The sequence below is a fragment of the Pleurodeles waltl genome, chromosome 5, assembly GCF_031143425.1.
Source record: "Pleurodeles waltl isolate 20211129_DDA chromosome 5, aPleWal1.hap1.20221129, whole genome shotgun sequence".
Classification (NCBI taxonomy): domain Eukaryota; kingdom Metazoa; phylum Chordata; class Amphibia; order Caudata; family Salamandridae; genus Pleurodeles; species Pleurodeles waltl.
Window position 1 is genome coordinate 1,001,666,311 of NC_090444.1, and position 17,842 is coordinate 1,001,684,152.

At 48.7% G+C, this 17,842-nt stretch overlaps 1 protein-coding gene across 3 annotated transcripts in view; it reads right to left on the reverse strand.

The window, feature by feature from the left end:
- Window positions 1–17,842, reverse strand: part of MOXD1 (monooxygenase DBH like 1) — a 759,590-nt gene that overhangs the window by 162,218 nt on the left and 579,530 nt on the right. The gene's annotated exons all lie outside the window — the stretch shown is intronic.

Consider the following 17,842-nt stretch of genomic DNA (forward strand, 5'->3'; position numbering starts at 1 on the left):
ACATTTCTGTGGCAGAAAGTTCTGGAATCTGAGAGGAGCTACAAATTTCCTTCCACCCAGCGTTCCCCCAAGTCTCCCGATAAAAATGATATCTCACTTGCGTGGGTAGGCCTAGCGCCGGCGACAGGAAACACCCCAAAGCGCAACGTGGACACAGCCTAAATTTTGGAAAAAAACAGAGGTGTTTTTTGCGAAGTGCCTACCTGTAGATTTTGGCCTCTAGCTCAGCCGGCACCTAGGGAAACCTACCAAACCTGTGCATTTCTGAAAACTAGAGACCTAGGGGAATCCAAGGAGGGGTGACTTGCGGGGCTCGGACCAGGTTCTGTTACCCAGAATCCTTTGCAAACCTCAAAATTTGGCTAAAAAAACACATGTTCCTCACATTTCTGTGGCAGAAAGTTCTGGAATCTGAGAGGAGCTACAAATTTCCTTCCACCCAGCGTTCCCCCAAGTCTCCCGATAAAAATGATACCTCACTTGCGTGGGTAGGCCTAGCGCCGGCGACAGGAAACACCCCAAAGCGCAACGTGGACGCATCCTAAATTTTGGAAAAAAACAGAGGTGTTTTTTGCGAAGTGCCTACCTGTAGATTTTGGCCTCTAGCTCAGCCGGCACCTAGGGAAACCTACCAAACCTGTGCATTTCTGAAAGCTAGAGACCTAGGGGAATCCAAGGAGGGGTGACTTGCGGGGCTCGGACCAGGTTCTGTTACCCAGAATCCTTTGCAAACCTCAAAATTTGGCTAAAAAAACACATGTTCCTCACATTTCTGTGGCAGAAAGTTCTGGAATCTGAGAGGAGCTACAAATTTCCTTCCACCCAGCGTTTCCCCAAGTCTCCCGATAAAAATGATACCTCACTTGCGTGGGTAGGCCTAGCGCCGGCGACAGGAAACACCCCTAAGCGCAACGTGGACACATCCTAAATTTTGGGAGAAAACAGAGGTGTTTTTTGCGAAGTGCCTACCTGTAGATTTTGGCCTCTAGCTCAGCCAGCACCTAGGGAAACCTACCAAACCTGTGCATTTCTGAAAACTAGAGACCTAGGGGAATCCAAGGAGGGGTGACTTGCGGGGCTCGGACCAGGTTCCGTTACCCAGAATCCTTTGCAAACCTCAAAATTTGGCTAAAAAAACAAATGTCCCTCACATTTTTGTGGCAGAAAGTTCTGGAATCTGAGAGGAGCTACAAATTTCCTTCCACCCAGCGTTCCCCCAAGTCTCCCGATAAAAATGATACCTCACTTGCGTGGGTAGGCCTAGCGCTGGCGACAGGAAACACCCCAAAGCGCAACGTGGACACATCCTAAATTTTGGAAAAAAACAGAGGTGTTTTTTGCGAAGTGCCTACCTGTAGATTTTGGCCTCTAGCTCAGCCGGCACCTAGGGAAACCTACCAAACCTGTGCATTTCGGAAAACTAGAGACCTAGGGGAATCCAAGGAGGGGTGACTTGCGGGGCTCGGACCAGGTTCTGTTACCCAGAATCCTTTGCAAACCTCAAAATTTGGCTAAAAAAACACATGTTCCTCACATTTCTGTGGCAGAAAGTTCTGGAATCTGAGAGGAGCTACAAATTTCCTTCTATCCAGCGTTCCCCCAAGTCTCCCGATAAAAATGATACCTCACTTGCGTGGGTAGGCCTAGCGCCGGCGACAGGTAACACCCCAAAGCGCAACGTGGACACATCCTACATTTTGGAAAAAAACAGAGGTGTTTTTTGCGAAGTGCCTACCTGTAGATTTTGGCCTCTAGCTCAGCCGGCACCTAGGGAAACCTACCAAACCTGTGCATTTCTGAAAACTAGAGACCTAGCGGAATCCAAGGAGGGGTGACTTGCGGGGCTCGGACCAGGTTCTGTTACCCAGAATCCTTTGCAAACCTCAAAATTTGGCTAAAAAAACACATGTCCCTCACATTTTTGTGGCAGAAAGTTCTGGAATCTGAGAGGAGCTACAAATTTCCTTCCACCCAGCGTTCCCCCAAGTCTCCCGATAACAATGATACCTCACTTGCGTGGGTAGGCCTAGCGCTGGTGACAGGAAACACCCCAAAGCGCAACGTGGACACATCCTAAATTTTGGAAAAAAACAGAGGTGTTTTTTGCGAAGTGCCTACCTGTAGATTTTGGCCTCTAGCTCACCCAGCACCTAGGGAAACCTACCAAACCTGTGCATTTCTGAAAACTAGAGACCTAGGGGAATCCAAGGAGGGGTGACTTGCGGGGCTCGGACCAGGTTCCGTTACCCAGAATCCTTTGCAAACCTCAAAATTTGGCTAAAAAAACAAATGTCCCTCACATTTTTGTGGCAGAAAGTTCTGGAATCTGAGAGGAGCTACAAATTTCCTTCCACCCAGCGTTCCCCCAAGTCTCCCGATAAAAATGATACCTCACTTGCGTGGGTAGGCCTAGCGCTGGCGACAGGAAACACCCCAAAGCGCAACGTGGACACATCCTAAATTTTGGAAAAAAATAGAGGTGTTTTTTGCGAAGTGCCTACCTGTAGAGTTTGGCCTCTAGCTCAGCCGGCACCTAGGGAAACCTACCAAACCTGTGCATTTCTGAAAACTAGAGACCTAGGGGAATCCAAGGAGGGGTGACTTGCGGGGCTCGGACCAGGTTCTGTTACCCAGAATCCTTTGCAAACCTCAAAATTTGGCTAAAAAAACACATGTTCCTCACATTTCTGTGGCAGAAAGTTCTGGAATCTGAGAGGAGCTACAAATTTCCTTCCACCCAGCATTCCCCCAAGTCTCCCGATAAAAATGATATCTCACTTGCGTGGGTAGGCCTAGCGCCGGCGACAGGAAACACCCCAAAGCGCAACGTGGACACAGCCTAAATTTTGGAAAAAAACAGAGGTGTTTTTTGCGAAGTGCCTACCTGTAGATTTTGGCCTCTAGCTCAGCCGGCACCTAGGGAAACCTACCAAACCTGTGCATTTCTGAAAACTAGAGACCTAGGGGAATCCAAGGAGGGGTGACTTGCGGGGCTCGGACCAGGTTCTGTTACCCAGAATCCTTTGCAAACCTCAAAATTTGGCTAAAAAAACACATGTTCCTCACATTTCTGTGGCAGAAAGTTCTGGAATCTGAGAGGAACTACAAATTTCCTTCCACCCAGCGTTCCCCCAAGTCTCCCGATAAAAATGATACCTCACTTGCGTGGGTAGGCCTAGCGCCGGCGACAGGAAACACCCCAAAGCGCAACATGGACGCATCCTAAATTTTGGAAAAAAACAGAGGTGTTTTTTGCGAAGTGCCTACCTGTAGATTTTGGCCTCTAGCTCAGCCGGCACCTAGGGAAACCTACCAAACCTGTGCATTTCTGAAAGCTAGAGACCTAGGGGAATCCAAGGAGGGGTGACTTGCGGGGCTCGGACCAGGTTCTGTTACCCAGAATCCTTTGCAAACCTCAAAATTTGGCTAAAAAAACACATGTTCCTCACATTTCTGTGGCAGAAAGTTCTGGAATCTGAGAGGAGCTACAAATTTCCTTCCACCCAGCGTTCCCCCAAGTCTCCCGATAAAAATGATACCTCACTTGCGTGGGTAGGCCTAGCGCCGGCGACAGGAAACACCCCAAAGCGCAACGTGGACACATCCTAAATTTTGGGAGAAAACAGAGGTATTTTTGGCGAAGTGCCTACCTGTAGATTTTGGCCTCTAGCTCAGCCAGCACCTAGGGAAACCTACCAAACCTGTGCATTTCTGAAAACTAGAGACCTAGGGGAATCCAAGGAGGGGTGACTTGCGGGGCTCGGACCAGGTTCCGTTACCCAGAATCCTTTGCAAACCTCAAAATTTGGCTAAAAAAACAAATGTCCCTCACATTTTTGTGGCAGAAAGTTCTGGAATCTGAGAGGAGCTACAAATTTCCTTCCACCCAGCGTTCCCCCAAGTCTCCCGATAAAAATGATACCTCACTTGCGTGGGTAGGCCTAGCGCTGGCGACAGGAAACACCCCAAAGCGCAACGTGGACACATCCTAAATTTTGGAAAAAAACAGAGGTGTTTTTTGCGAAGTGCCTACCTGTAGAGTTTGGCCTCTAGCTCAGCCGGCACCTAGGGAAACCTACCAAACCTGTGCATTTCTGAAAACTAGAGACCTAGGGGAATCCAAGGAGGGGTGACTTGTGGGGCTCGGACCAGGTTCTGTTACCCAGAATCCTTTGCAAACCTCAAAATTTGGCTAAAAAAACACATGTTCCTCACATTTCTGTGGCAGAAAGTTCTGGAATCTGAGAGGAGCTACAAATTTCCTTCCACCCAGCGTTCCCCAAAGTCTCCCGATAAAAATGATACCTCACTTGCGTGGGTAGGCCTAGCGCCGGCGACAGGAAACACCCCAAAGCGCAACGTGGACACAGCCTAAATTTTGGAAAAAAACAGAGGTGTTTTTTGCGAAGTGCCTACCTGTAGATTTTGGCCTCTAGCTCAGCCGGCACCTAGGGAAACCTACCAAACCTGTGCATTTCTGAAAACTAGAGACCAAGGGGAATCCAAGGAGGGGTGACTTGCGGGGCTCGGACCAGGTTCTGTTACCCAGAATCCTTTGCAAACCTCAAAATTTGGCTAAAAAAAACACATGTTCCTCACATTTCTGTGGCAGAAAGTTCTGGAATCTGAGAGGAGCTACAAATTTCCTTCCACCCAGCGTTCCCCCAAGTCTCCCGATAAAAATGATACCTCACTTGCGTGGGTAGGCCTAGCGCCGGCGACAGGAAACACCCCAAAGCGCAACGTGGACACATCCTAAATTTTGGAAAAAAACAGAGGTGTTTTTTGCGAAGTGCCTACCTGTAGATTTTGGCCTCTAGCTCAGCCGGCACCTAGGGAAACCTACCAAACCTGTGCATTTCTGAAAACTAGAGACCTAGGGGAATCCAAGGAGGGGTGACTTGCGGGGCTCGGACCAGGTTCTGTTACCCAGAATCCTTTGCAAACCTCAAAATTTGGCTAAAAAAACACATGTTCCTCACATTTCTGTGGCAGAAAGTTCTGGAATCTGAGAGGAGCTACAAATTTCCTTCCACCCAGCGTTCCCCCAAGTCTCCCGATAAAAATGATACCTCACTTGCGTGGGTAGGCCTAGCGCCGGCGACAGGAAACACCCCAAAGCGCAACGTGGACACATCCTAAATTTTGGGAGAAAACAGAGGTGTTTTTTGCGAAGTGCCTACCTGTAGATTTTGGCCTCTAGCTCAGCCGGCACCAGGGAAACCTACCAAACCTGTGCATTTCTGAAAACTAGAGACCTAGGGGAATCCAAGGAGGGGTGACTTGCGGGGCTCGGACCAGGTTCTGTTACCCAGAATCCTTTGCAAACCTCAAAATTTGGCTAAAAAAACACATGCTCCTCACATTTTTGTGGCAGAAAGTTCTGGAATCTGAGAGGAGCTACAAATTTCCTTCCACCCAGCGTTCCCCCAAGTCTCCCGATAAAAATGATACCTCACTTGCGTGGGTAGGCCTAGCGCCCGCAACAGGAAACGCCCCAAAACGCAACGTGGACACATCCCATTTTTTGAAAGAAAACAGTGCCTACCTGTGGATTTTGGCCTGTAGCTCACCCGGCACCTAGGGAAACCTACCAAACCTGTGCATTTCTGAAAACTAGAGACCTAGGGGAATCCAAGATGGGGTGACTTGCGGGGCTCGGACCAGGTTCTGTTACCCAGAATCCTTTGCAAACCTCAAAATGTGGCTAAAAAAACACATGTTCCTCACATTTCTGTGGCAGAAAGTTCTGGAATCTGAGAGGAGCTACAAATTTCCTTCCACCCAGCGTTCCCCCAAGTCTCCCGATAAAAATGATACCTCACTTGCGTGGGTAGGCCTAGCGTCCGCAACAGGAAACGCCCCAAAACGCAACGTGGACACATCCCATTTTTTTAAAGAAAACAGTGCCTACCTGTGGATTTTGGCCTGTAGCTCACCCGGCACCTAGGGAAACCTACCAAACCTGTGCATTTCTGAAAACTAGAGACCTAGGGGAATCCAAGGAGGGGTGACTTGCGGGGCTCGGACCAGGTTCTGTTACCCAGAATCCTTTGCAAACCTCAAAATTTGGCTAAAAAAACACATGCTCCTCACATTTTTGTGGCAGAAAGTTCTGGAATCTGAGAGGAGCTACAAATTTCCTTCCACCCAGCGTTCCCCTAAGTCTCTCAATAAAAATGGTACCTCACTTCTGTGGGTAAGCCTAGCGCCCACGAAAGGAAATGGCCCAAAACACAACGTGGACAGAACATATTTTTTCACAGAAAACAGAGGTGTTTTTTGCAAAGTGCCTACCTGTGGAGATTGGCCTCTAGCTCAGCCGGCCCCGGGAGGGGGGGGGGCAGAAATGCCCTAAAATAAATTTGCCCCCCCCCAGCCCCCACCCCCCCGGGAGCGACCCTTGCCAACGGGGTCGCTCCCCCTGCGTGACATTGGCGCCAAAAATCAAATCCCAGGTGCCTAGTGGTCTCTGCCCCCTTGGTGGCAGATTGACCTAAAATCTGCCAATCTGCCCCCAAGGGGGGCAGAAATGGCCTAAATACAATTTGCGCCCCAGGGGAGCGACCGTTGCCTGATGGGTCGCTCCCCATCTCGAAAAAAACAAACAAAAAAAAAAAAAGCACAACAAAAAAATTTGCCCTGGTGCCCTGAGGGTTCTGCCCCCCCCCCTGGGGGCAGTTCGGCCTAATAATAGGCCGATCTGCCCCCAGGGGGGGCAGAAATGGCCTAAAATAAATTTGCCCCCACCCCCCCCGGGAGCGACCCTTGCCTACGGGGTCGCTCCCCCTGCGTGACATTGGCGCCAAAAAACAAATACCCGGTGCCTAGTGGTTTCTGCCCCCTTGGGGGCAGATTGACCTAAAATCGGCCAATCTGCCCCCAAGGGGGGCAGAAATGGCCTAAATACAATTTGCCCCCCAGGGGAGCGACCCTTGCCTGATGGGTCGCTCCCCATCTCGAAAAAAACAAACAAACAAAAAAAAAAACACAACAAAAAAATTTGCCCTGGTGCCCTGAGGGTTCTGCCCCCCCCCCCCTGGGGGCAGTTCGGCCTAATAATAGGCCGATCTGCCCCCAGGGGGGGCAGAAATGGCCTAAAATAAATTTGCCCCCCCCCAGCCCCCACCCCCCCCTGGGAGCGACCCTTGCCTACGGGGTCGCTCCCCCTGCGTGACATTGGCGCCAAAAAACAAATCCCCGGTGCCTAGTGGTTTCTGCCCCCTTGGGGGCAGATTGATCTAAAATCGGCCAATCTGCCCCCAAGGGGGGCAGAAATGCCCTAAATACAATTTGCCCCCCCGGGGAGCGACCCTTGCCTGATGGGTCGCTCCCCCTGCGTGACATTGGCGCCAAAAAACAAATACCCGGTGCCTAGTGGTTTCTGCCCCCTTGGGGGCAGATTGACCTAAAATCGGCCAATCTGCCCCCAAGGGGGGCAGAAATGGCCTAAATACAATTTGCCCCCCAGGGGAGCGACCCTTGCCTGATGGGTCGCTCCCCATCTCGAAAAAAACAAACAAACAAAAAAAAAAACACAACAAAAAAATTTGCCCTGGTGCCCTGAGGGTTCTGCCCCCCCCCTGGGGGCAGTTCGGCCTAATAATAGGCCGATCTGCCCCCAGGGGGGGCAGAAATGGCCTAAAATAAATTTGCCCCCCCCCAACCCCCACCCCCCCCTGGGAGCGACCCTTGCCTACGGGGTCGCTCCCCCTGCGTGACATTGGCGCCAAAAAACAAATCCCCGGTGCCTAGTGGTTTCTGCCCCCTTGGGGGCAGATTGACCTAAAATCGGCCAATCTGCCCCCAAGGGGGGCAGAAATGCCCTAAATACAATTTGCCCCCCAGGGGAGCGACCCTTGCCTGATGGGTCGCTCCCCATCTCGAAAAAAACAAACAAACAAAAAAAAAAACACAACAAAACAATTTGCCCTGGTGCCCTGAGGGTTCTGCCCCCCCTGGGGGCAGTTCGGCCTAATAATAGGCCGATCTGCCCCCAGGGGGGGCAGAAATGGCCTAAAATAAATTTGCCCCCCCAGCCCCCACCCCCCCCTGGAGCGACCCTTGCCTACGGGGTCGCTCCCCCTGCGTGACATTGCCGCCAAAAAACAAATCCCCGGTGCCTAGTGGTTTCTGCCCCCTTGGGGGCAGATTGACCTAAAATTGGCCAATCTGCCCCCAAGGGGGGCAGAAATGGCCTAAATACAATTTGCCCCCCAGGGGAGCGACCCTTGCCTGATGGGTCGCTCCCCATCTCGAAAAAAACAAACAAACAAAAAAAAAAAACACAACAAAAAAATTTGCCCTGGTGCCCTGAGGGTTCTGCCCCCCACTGGGGGCAGTTCGGCCTAATAATAGTCCGATCTGCCCCCAGGGGGGGCAGAAATGGCCTAAAATAAATTTGCCCCCCCAGCCCCCACCCCCCCCGGGAGCGACCCTTGCCTACGGGGTCGCTCCCCCTGCGTGACATTGGCGCCAAAAAACAAATCCCCGGTGCCTAGTGGTTTCTGCCCCCTTGGGGGCAGATTGACCTAAAATCTGCCAATCTGCCCCCAAGGGGGGCAGAAATGGCCTAAATACAATTTGCCCCCCAGGGGAGCGACCCTTGCCTGATGGGTCGCTCCCCATCTCGAAAAAAACAAACAAACAAAAAAAAAAACACAACAAAAGAATTTGCCCTGGTGCCCTGAGGGTTCTGCCCCCCCCTGGGGGCAGTTCGGCCTAATAATAGGCCGATCTGCCCCCAGGGGGGGGCAGAAATGGCCTAAAATAAATTCCCCCCCCCCCGGGAGCGACCCTTGCCTATGGGGTCGCTCCCCCTGCGTGACATTGGCGCCAAAAAACAAATCCCCGGTGCCTAGTGGTTTCTGCCCCCTTGGGGGCAGATTGACCTAAAATCTGCCAATCTGCCCCCAAGGGGGGCAGAAATGGCCTCAATACAATTTGCCCCCCAGGGGAGCGACCCTTGCCTGATGGGTCGCTCCCATTCTCGAAAAAAAACAAACAAACAAAAAAAAAACACAACAAAAAAATTTGCCCTGGTGCCCTGAGGGTTCTGCCCCCCCCTGGGGGCAGTTCGGCCTAGTAATAGGCCGATCTGCCCCCAGGGGGGGCAGAAATGGCCTAAAATAAATTATTCCCCCCCCAGCCCCCACCCCCCCCGGGAGCGACCCTTGCGTACGGGGTCGCTCCCCCTGCGTGACATTGGCGCCAAACAACAAATCCCCGGTGCCTAGTGGTTTCTGCCCCCTTGGGGGCAGATTGACCTAAAATTGGCCAATCTGCCCCCAGGGGGGCAGAAATGGTCTAAATACAATTTGCCCCCCAGGGGAGCGACCCTTGCCTGATGGGTCGCTCCCCATCTCGGAAAAAAAAAAAAAAAAAACACAACAAAAAATTTTGCCCTGGTGCCCTGAGGGTTCTGCCCCCCCCTGGGGGCAGTTCGGCCTAGTAATAGGCCGATCTGCCCCCAGGGGGGGCAGAAATGGCCTAAAATAAATTATTCCCCCCCTAGCCCCCACCCCCCCCGGGAGCGACCCTTGCGTACGGGGTCGCTCCCCCTACGTGACATTAGCGCCAAACAACAAATCCCCGGTGCCTAGTGGTTTCTGCCCCCTTGGGGGCAGATTGACCTCAAATCGGCCAATCTGCCCCCAGGGGGGCAGAAATGGCCTAAATACATTTTGCCCCCCAAGGGGAGCGACCCTTGCCTGATGGGTCTCTCCCCATCTCTAAAAAAACAAACAAACAAACAAAAAAAAAATTGCCCTGGCGCCTAGAGGTTTCTGCCCCCCCCCCCCCGGGGGCAGATCAGCCTAATATTAGGCCGATCTGCCCCCGGGAGGGCAGAAATGGCCTAAAATAAATTTGCCCCCCCCAACACCCACCCCACCCGGGAGCGACCCTTGCCTACGGGGTCGCTCCCCATGCGTGACATTGGCGCCACAAAACAAATCCCCGGTGCCTAGTGGTTTCTGCCCCCTTGGGGGCAGATTGACCTAAAATCGGCCAATCTGCCCCCAGGGGGGCAGAAATGGTCTAAATACAATTTGCCCCCCAGGGGAGCGACCCTTGCCTGATGGGTCGCTCCCCATCTCTAAAAAAAGAAACAACAACAAAAAAAAACACACAAAAAAAAAATTGCCCTGGCGCCTAGAGGTTTCTGCCCCCCCTGGGGGCAGATCGGCCTAATAATAGGCCGATCTGCCCCCAGGGGGGGCAGAAATGGCCTAAAATAAATTACCCTCCCCCCGGGGAGCGAACCTTGCCTAAGGGGTCGCTCCCTTTGCGTGAAATTCACGCAAAGAAAAAATTCCCTGGTGTCTAGTGGTTTCTACCCCCCTTGGGGGCAGATTGGCCTCATCAAAATAGGCCAATCTGCCCCCAAGGGGGGCAGAAATGGCCAAAATATAATTTTCCCCCAAGGGGAGTGACCCTTGCCTAAGGGGTCGCTCCCCACCAAAAAAAAAAAGAAATGAAACATAAAAAAATAAATAAAAAAAAATGGTCCCTGGTGCCTAGAGGTTTCTGCCCCCAGGGGGGGCAGAAAAGGCCTTCTCAAAAAAATGCCCCCCCTGGGAGCGACCCTTGCCCAAGGGGTCGCTCCCTTTTGTCAGTTTCAATAAAAAAAAAAAAAAATCCCTGGTGTCTAGTGGGGTTTCAAAAGCCGGATTGCAAGCAATCCGGCTTTTGAAACCCTCGGAGGGACTTCAAAGGGAAGGAAATACTTTTCCTTCCCTTTGAAGCCCCTCCGGGCCTCCCAAGTGATTGAAAAAGAAATGCTTTTGCATTTCTTTTTCAATCGCGCTGGAAGCAGAGCTTCCAGCGCGACTAGGGAGGCCCCTGTGACAAATCAGGCGCGCGCTCGCGCGCTGACGTCACAGGGGGGGGGGGTGGGGGGGGGTCGGGGGTGGAAGGGGAAGGTCTTCCCCTTCCATCCCGACTTTGGGGGGTGAAGGGGGGGTGCACGGGGGGCTCGCTGGCGCGCCCCAAAGTTCCCCTGTGCCATGGACGAGATGATCTCGTCCAAGGTACAGGGGAACTGTAGCCTTGGACGAGATCATCTCGTCCAAGGCACAGAACCGGTTAAAGTACTTATCGAATCAAATGTGCCTTTGGGTCTAGTTTATGATAGCTGATTAGACCCTAAATTGTTTCTTTTTCTTTACCTCTCATTCTTGCACCCTGTTCTAGAGTATTTAGACCATACATTCACATATAAAACGAGGATGCAAATGTAAAGGCCCAGTTTTGAAAATGGAAAGGAGTTATCCATGAATTGGGAATTTAGTGCAGGAGCAAAACTGGGCCGTGTAATGAGGAGCAAAGTCTATGAGTTATGCCAAAGCAGGTTGCATGACATTACGATCAATGTCATTACAATGCATGGCTTTACCACAAATCCATCACTATACAATGCCTTTAACACACATTGCCTTTACCACGCAAGTCATTACCGCGCAAATGCCTTTACCATGCATGCCTTTACAATGAAATAGTAAGTATAAGCCATGTAAGTAAAACTATATATATATATATATATATATATATATATATATATATATATATATATATATATCACTGACTGGAGGTCACCCATGGGTAGTTATAGTTAGGACCTAGTTTCCATTAATAAAGCGTTTTTTGACTTGCCTTTATCTTTGGCGCCGGTTGATGAATCTTCACAAAAGTTTCAATAACAATTTGATGCTCACCTCAGTTGCTGCCTGGAAAGTTACAGAGTGGACCGTTCAACGGGGGCTGAGAAAAATGGGGGGTCATAAAACTTATTTTCCCATGTTAATTTTCATAGGGATTATGAACACGACTACAGTCCGAACCTGGAGGGATTTACACACAATTAGGCAGAAATCTAGCTCTTGGTTCAGAAAGCTCCCTTTTTGTGAGTTAGTGGAAATCCGTTCAGTAGTTTTTTAGTTATTAAATGAAAGCCAAATTTGTATATATAGGGTTGCAGATTCTCCTTAGATCCTCCTCAGTTGATTTAGAGGAAAAGCAAACTCCTGACTGGCTGGCTGCAACGTGACAGAAATATTGCCGCCACCATTTTATTTCTCCCATTGCCTAGGGGTGGGTAAAAACAGTGTAAAATCATATAGGGGGTCAGGATACAGGTACATAGTGGGGTCTCTTAGAGACTCCTCATTGGCAAAAAATAGCCCATTCTTTTTTATCTGGGTGATCCGGGGATCCTCGAATCCTCATCAGATCCAGGGGAAAAGCAATGCCCTGATTGGCTGGCCACAACCTGACAGACATATTAACATTTGCATTACAAAAACCATAGAAATTCATTGAAAAACCAAGGGTTATAGGGACGTTATGGTTAGGTTGACATTTTGCCATAGAAATTCAGCAGTTGTAGTTATACTTATAGTTATACTTATCAGAAGAAACTATAACTCATACTACAAAGCAACTTTGTATAGTAAAGAGGTATAATTTTTTAACATAAGTATAACTATAAGTATAAATGTAACTGCAAATTTTTTATGATTTTGTATGGGTAAAACGTCATCCTAGCTATGGCCTAGTTTCTGTAGAAAAAACATTTTTTGTTTTGCTAATAACTTTGGTGCTGTTTAATGAATCTTCACAAAATATGACGTTCACTTCAGTGTCTGCATGGAAAGTTTCAGGGGAATCTGTAAAAGCAGGGTTGGAGAAAAAGGGGGGGTCTCAAAACGTTTTTCTCCATGCATTTTTCCCTAGGGATTTGAACAGCAATAGTGCTTGAACGACTGGTCGGAATTACACCAAATTTGGCAGAGAGGTACCTCTTGGTTCAGTAAGAGCCCTTTTTATTGTTAGGTGTAAAGCTGTTCAGTAGTTTTAGAGAAATTTAAGAAAATCCAAATTTGCATATGTTGGATTTTGCCCTTTTTCAGGGTCATCCCCAATCTTTTTGCCTCCTGCCTCCTACTTTTTCTGACCTGTTTCTGTTGGCTTTTGAACTCTGAGCACCTTATCACTGCTAACCAGTGCTAAAGTGCAGATGCTCTCTGAGTATATTGTATGGTTGATTGGTTTATCCATGATTGGCATATTTGATTTACTAGTAAGTCCCTAGTAAAGTGCACTAGAGGTGCCATGGACTGTAAACTAAATGCTACTAGTGGGCCTGCAGCACTGGTTATGCCACCCACCTAAGTAGCGCTGTAATCATGTCTCAAACCTGCACTGCAGTGTCTGTGTGTGCAGTTTTAAACTGTAAATTCTACTTTGCAAGTGTACCCACTTGCCAGGGCTACACCTTTCTTTTTCTTACATGTCAGACACCCCTAATGTAGGCCCTAGGTAGCCCAAGGGCAGGGTGCAGTGTATGGTTAAGGTAGGACATATAGTAATGTGTTTTATATGTCCTGACAGTGAAATATTACTCATTTGTTTTTCACTGTTGCAAGGCCTGTCCCTCTCATAGGTTAACATGGGGGCTACCTTTAAATACGATTAAAGTGTAGATTCCCTTTGGGAGCAGATGGACATGTAGAGTTTGGGGATTCTGAGCTCACAATTTAAAAATACATCTTTTAGTAAAGTTGATTTTAAGATTGTGTGTTTGAAAATGCCACTTTTAGAAAGTGAGCATTTTCTTGCTTATACCATTTCTGACTCTGCCTGTTTGTGGATTCCCTGTCTGGGTCAGTTTGACAGTTGGGCTGGTTGCACCTCACACTAGACAGTGACACAAAGGGAGCTTGGGTGTAGTATGCATTACCTGATGAGTCATCTGTGCTAGGAGGGGGGGAGTGGTCACTCACACTTGAAAGGGCTGTGCCTGCCCTCACACAATGCAGATTCCAACCCCCTGGTGAGTATCTGGGCCTTGGCCTGGGCAAGGCAATATTTCCCAATCACGAGAGACTTGGCTTTGAAGTAGGCCTACTTCAAAGGGCAAAATGGGTATAAGAAGAGCACCCAAAACCACAGACTTTAGAACACTTCTGGAAAACAAGAGGAACCTCTGCCTGGAGAAGAGCTGAAGAGCTGAGGAAGAAGAGCTGCCCTGCCTGTGACTGTGCTTTGTGGAGCTATCCTGCAGTTGCTGCTTCTGCCAGAATAAGAGGGCAAAGACTGGACTTTGTGTGCCTTCCATCTTGTGAAGATCTCCAAGGGCTTGATTTAGAGCTTACCTCCTGTTGTTTGAAGTCTGAGGGACAGCAAAGACTTCTCTCTGCCAGCACCTCGAGTATTTGAAGAGACTCCTACTCTGCCCTGTGGTGCCCATCCAGTTACTGGGACCCTGAAGGAGAAGCTGGCAGCCTAAGAGGAAGAAATCCACGCACAGAATGCCGCGTGGGGAAAAGATTGACACAACTCCGATCTGCGGCTGAAAAATCAACGTGCCACCGGCTTCGTGGCTGAAAATCAATGCTCTCCTGCAACGCGATTGAAGAATCGACGCACGGAGCTGGAGAAACGATGCGCAGCATCGCTGATGGAGGCTGGTGAGATCGCAACCCGCGTTGCATGGTTTTCGGACCACAGTGTGGCTGGATTTCCGATGCAAGTACCGCGTGTAAAAACAACGCAAGGCCTGCCCAGACCCGAGACCACTGACTGGATCGATGCATCGCTTTCCTGCGGAGAGAAGAAACAGCACGTCCTGACCTGAGAAAAGGAGAAACGACGCAAGGTCTCGCTCGTGAGTGAAATCCACGCATCGCGAGCCCTTTTTGACACACACTCGACCGTGCAGGGTTCTTTTTGTCGCACCCAAGGTACATTTTCACACTGACAGTGTTAGTGTGTGTTTAAAACTGCATGAAGACTCTTTTTGTTTTTTAATTGATAACTTGACTTGTGTATTGTGGATTTTTGTCGTTTTGGTCTTGTTTTGTTTAGATAAATATTCTCTTTTTTTCTAAACCTGTGTTGTGTCATTTTGCAGTGTTTTCATGAAGTTACTGGGTGTGTGGGTACAAATACTTTACACCTAGTGCTCTGAAGTTAAGCCTAATGCTCGTGCCAAGCTACCAAGGGGGTAAGCAGGGGTTAGCTGAGGGTGATGAACTTTTACCCTGAATAGAGTGAGGGTCCTTGCTTTGGCAGGGCTAACCTGACTGCCAACCAAAGACCCCATTTCTAACAGTATATATAGGGAGACAAAGGCTCCACAAACCGTCCAGATCTCGTGCTGGGATCTGATTGGCTGCCAACACTTCAGCAAGGAATTGTTGGCAGCTGAGTCCCAGAAAAAAATAAGAAAAAAGGGTTCATGTTAGAGCAACCATGACCCCTTAGCTCTGGTGCTGGGGTACCTCAGGGACCCCCACCCCCAGAGCAAGAAAGCATTTTTTAAAAATTGTCGGCGGGAATCATAGCAGATTCGTAAATAAAGCTCCCAGGTGGGCCAGGTCCTGAGGGTATTTAAAATTTGAATGGGGATTTGCAGAGCCTCCTCGCATCCCTGGGGACCACCACCTCCCCAGGCTTCAAACAAATTCAGTGTGGGTGGTCATGCGGCACCCCCTGCAGCACCGGGAGCCACCACCTGCCTGGGGCTTTCAATAAAAGACTGAAAGGGGTCTGTTTCAGACCTCTGGCGACCACCACCTCCCCGGAGCAATGCTCATTGGAGAGAGGCTGCGCGACCCACCTCATGGAGCCAATAATGACACTGACCCCCCAGAGCTGGTTCCTGCTATGTCCTGGGGTGCCCACCCCGTGACATTGCTGTTTGCTTTTGCTTGGTGGGAGCTGACAGCTCCCACCAAGCAAAAGCAAACACAGTCTGCTTTCTAACAGCGGGAAATGTCAAAGAGCTCCTGCTGGCAGAAAGCAGAGTTTTCATCTATTTTCCTGCATGCAAATATGCGCACAGGGAAACAGATGAAAACATTGTTCCCACAAGCAGGGAGCTGCTTTTTAAAGCAGCTCCCTGCTTGTGTGTGCAATGCCACTCCTGCTGGATGTGGGGTGCCAGCTAGTACGCGGGGGCCTCTCTCACTCTCTCTGAAGAAAGAGATTGTCATTGCAATTGTCTCTTCATGCAATTACTTCAAATAGATTAGCAAGATGTTTCATATGAATGCTATAGTTACGTTTGGATGCAGAGCGGAACAGAGTCACTTCTTGGCTAATGGTCAAGGTCTTGTGCTGTCACTCAGTAGGCTGAATGTTCAAATCCTAATATCCCTTGGCAGTGTGTTTTTTATTTACTGATGTTTTGACAATTAAACCTTCCTAGTGATGGGACATTCACTTTTTTTCAATCAGATGCAGTTGACTGTCACAGGCATATCTAGAGGGATTACAGTAAGGAGTCACCTATGGCCTTAAGGTTAAAGTCACAGACCCTCACACTGAAAGTTGAGGGTTCTACTCCAGGTGTGTCTGTTGTCATTTTCCTTCTTCAAATTTCTTATAAACTTCAAAAGTTTAAGTTTCATGCTGAAAGGTGATCTCACTCTTTTTAATTGACAAATACATTTTCCTTTTCAATTTGTCCAGAAATATCTCATTCTAAGTATATCATTTATCAAAGCCTAAAAAACTCTCTATCTCTCTCCTTCTCATCCTTTCTTTCTCTCTCGCTCAATTTCTCGTTTTCAATCTCTTTTACCCACTCACAGACCCACCCAGACCCTCGTGCACCCACTCACAAACCCACTCAGACCCTCAGGCACCCCCACACAGACCCACTCAGACTCTCACACGCCCACTCACACACCCATTGAAACCCTCATGTATCCACTCACAGACCCACACAGATACGGAAACACCCACTAACACACTGATGCACCCACTCTCACAGCCACTCTCACCCGAGGTACGCCCTCTCAGAGCTATTCTCACACCCAGAGAGAAAGGCCACGGCCAACTCCCACAGTGCATGGCCAAAGGCCAAGCTTAGCGTGGGGTTGGGAGGTTAGGAGAGTTAGCCGCAGGGTCTAGCTGCAGGCATGGGCTTGCGGATAATCCCCAGTGTGCCCGCCAAAGGGCCGTCCACATTGGTGGTTGAATTAACATGTAGTAAGAAAAGTTACTTTACATTATAAAAAGCATAGAAATTCACTGAAAAAACAAAGTTTACAGGGACTTTATAGTCAGGAAATAGATTTTTTTTTAACTCATAGAAATTCACTTAAAAAACAAAAAGTTACAGGGACTTTAAAGATATGCTAAATTTTTAAAAAGACCAAAGGATAGAAATTCACCAGTTATAGTTAGAGTTATCTTAAGTAACTATGTAAGTATGCATCTTGCACAGATGTATGTGTATCAAGCTTTTTCATGGTAAAATACAAGGAGGACAGCTTTGGGGAATTAACACATTTGCTGGAGAGATCTGTTTTCAATCTCAGATGACTGGTTTGACTCATCAAGCAATAGCTCTGGTGGATAATGTAATATTTAGGTCGTATATTAATAGATTAGGCAAGACAGCTCAGTGGTTTAATGCTTTTGTTGCAGACTTTCTTAAGCTACTTGCAGGCCTGGTAATATAGCTCAATGCGTTATACCTCCACTTCCAACAGAATCTTAAAATCTCTTAGGGTTTAACTCAACCTCTCATTTTTTTGAATTTGCTACTGGGTTTCGATATATGTTAACACATATTTTAAAGTGCCAATTCAGTTTTAATTGTGTTAATGATTATAATTGGTGTAATTACATAGACAGACATACCTGGCATTCCATTTTGAGATTCTTTATTAACGTGATATTGCACAACTTTCAATGCTGTGCTCTGCCTTTCACCCGTTATTTTCTACAACCATAGACTCTGACTAACCATCTTCTTGCCTGTTATTCCTTCACCATATCCAAGATGAGCGCTTGTTTTAATGCACCTGCAGTGTGTGAAGTGAATTCAATC